The sequence below is a fragment of the Pteropus alecto genome, unplaced genomic scaffold, assembly GCF_000325575.1.
Source record: "Pteropus alecto unplaced genomic scaffold, ASM32557v1 scaffold45, whole genome shotgun sequence".
In the NCBI taxonomy this organism is placed as follows: Eukaryota; Metazoa; Chordata; class Mammalia; order Chiroptera; family Pteropodidae; genus Pteropus; species Pteropus alecto.
The window spans coordinates 1,356,547-1,359,463 of record NW_006442491.1 but is presented as its reverse complement, the minus strand read 5'-3'; the positions used below and the strand labels follow the sequence as shown (position 1 = coordinate 1,359,463).

Below are 2,917 nucleotides of genomic sequence, written 5' to 3'. Positions count from 1 at the left end.
ACAAGGATGTCTCCCTCATTCCAGGAGAAACCACTTTTGTTCTATGAAGAGACCACACAAGATCGCGAATATTCCATCTCTTAGTTAGATCAATAGATAAAATCCGCAAACTCAAAACAAGGCAGGGCATCTCCTTCTGAGCTTGCCCACTTCCCCATCTGAGAGTGTATTTTTGCTTTTAAGAGTGTACTTTTGCTTCCAATAAACTTGAACTGTTGCTTCATAACCTTCACTGTCTCTCTATGAATTCTTTCTCGTAACGTTGACAGGAAAGAACCTGGTCACCTGTCTGGTGACACAAGCTCCTTAGACTTTAGTACTTTCCGCTCTTCAAGTCTTGGTACCATTGTTTTGCAGTAATAATGATATTCTTCATTGTCATTGCCATTGTCATAGGATCAATAGCCCCAGGGACTGGAGTGTTGTAACCAGCTTTTTTCTTGGCTCCTTCGAAATCCACATCTCCAGTCAACTTGTGTTTAATAGTGATGGCATTTTGAATTCTATTTATTCCCACATCAATGTGGCTGCTTCTTCCTTGATCATATCTGCTGTGATCAGATTTGGAATGCCTGTTATGGAGGTTACAATGTCTGCAAGAATTGTATGTTTCTTCAGCTGTTTGGGAGTGTATTCATGAGATATTGTAACAGCAGCATCAGCTCCAGGAGATTCATGTGTAGTAACATTGCAATGGGCATTCCAACATTTTTTGACCTTCCAGCTACAATCACATTCTTCCCTACGTTAGAATGCCAGGTAGCTTAATTATTTCCCACACACCCCATGGTGTAGCTAGTAACATGGAATACTAGTCCGAACATGTTTGCCTTACATGAATTATATGAAAGCCATAGACATCCTTGTCTGGAGAAACAACTTTGCAGATCTTTCTCTCATCGATGTGCTCTGGAAGAGGCAGCTAAACAAGGAGGCCATTTACATTATCATCGTTATTTAATTTATTGATTAAATTTAAATTTAACAGTTCTTCCTCTGAAATTGAAGCTGGTTTCATAATTGCCTCATTGTTGATCCCCACATCTGCAGTGGCCCTGGTTTTGTTGAGGACATACAAATGACTTGCAGGATTCTCATCAACCAGAACCATGCTCTGGTGTGGTTGTTTGTTGCTAGATGCCACCCACACTTTCACCTCTTGCTGCACTTTCTGCTTGATCTGCTGGGCAAGTTTCTTTCCAGAAATGACAACAGCTTCATTTTGAACAAGCAAGAAGTGGAAGGGACAATGGCAGAAGTGGCAGTTCTGTGAAGGCTGGAGCAGCAGGTGACCAATGAGGACACAAGGGAAGCAGCAGCCGTGGACCATGCCAGTGTCCATGCTGGGAGAGCTTTCATTTTTTTATTTTAATAATATTTAAAATTGAGGATTAGCATAGATACAGTAAAGTACACATAGTACACTTATCTTAGGTATACAGCTTGATAGATTTTTATAATCATGTAGATCTATGTAATCGCTACCAAAATTAAGAATCCATAAGGTCTGCTCATGCCCTTCCCAATTTATTTCCATCTCTACCCCAAATTAAACACCATCCTGACTTGCATCACCATAGGTTAGTTTTCCTGTTCTTCAACTTCATATAAATGGATTCATACCATTAGCGCTCTTGTGTCTGGCTTCTTTTGCTCAACATTATGTCTATGAGGTTCATCTAAGTTTTATGCCACATAGTATTATAAAATAAAAATAAACCACAATTTATTTATCCATTCCCTTATTGATGGAACAGCCATATTCTTAAGTAGCATTTTGATAAACTTTATTACTTACAAACAGTGTTCCATAGATCTTTGCACAGTATTAAAAAATGCTTTCTAGATTGTTTCATCACTTTCCAGACCTAACTAACTCAGCAAATTTGGACCATGCTTTGCAGTAAATTGTTACAGAATTCTACCTAAGCATGCATGTATCTTCTCACTTGTGAGATAAGCATCTTTTGTCTTCTTTTTATTCCGGTGATCTTGAGAATCTGCGGCTTAAATACACTTTCTCAAAGTCCCATAGACAGCCAGGGAAAAGTTATGGTCAGCAGTCAGAAAGACCACCAAAAGCTGGTTTGGATGTCTTCAACATTTGTTTATTAATTACATTTCAGGTAACATTATTCTCTTGTATGAAGAATTTAAGGTGATGGGAGATATTTGAAATGAAGGGATCTATGTAAATTTTAAGAAAGTAAGCAATTCATGATCATTTTTCATGATCACTTGAGACAAATAGAAAGAAGGCCAAAAGTTTGACAGCTGGCAAAACAGGTTTTGCTGATGAAAGAAATGGGCAGACACTGTCTTATTTTCTTTGGAAGCCATTTGTCACTGTCAGACACACACAGTAGCCTCTCTTTAAGCATTGTTCAAACAAGAATACAATTTGCATCCTGACATTTCCCTAAAACAAGCAAGTTTCATTTATCATCACAGTAGTTTTCAAGCTTCACATACAGAGTTGTAAAGGTGAGTTGAGTTTTTAAAGAGTGGTTTTGTTGAGCAATATTATTTCCTCATGAAAATCCATAATTTGACTTTTCATACTTAAATCCCTTCACATCCTCTTGCTGTCTCTATCAAACTTGACAATTATTTATTTTTGTATTATATACTTATTAAGCTCTGTTTATTCTTTAAATAATCACATTATATTCATGTATATGATTGTGGGTCACTAATTCTTAAACCATTACTACTCATACATATCTCTTCTTACACAAGAAACTAATAATTTAAATATATGAGTCAAAGATTAAATTAAGACCTATTCTTTAGAACAATGGTCTAAAACTCAATGATTTTTGAATAGAAATTACTGTTGAGCCATGCCAGAATTGGAAATAAAATGAGTTGCTTTTCACATGATATAGGAAAGTATAGAGACTTTTATTAGAAGGGA

General features: G+C 36.6%; 1 pseudogene; it reads right to left on the bottom strand.

The window, feature by feature from the left end:
- Nucleotides 1-281: 281 nt before the first annotated feature.
- LOC102898368 lies at nt 282-1,359 on the bottom strand (annotated as a pseudogene).
- Nucleotides 1,360-2,917: the final 1,558 nt, after the last annotated feature.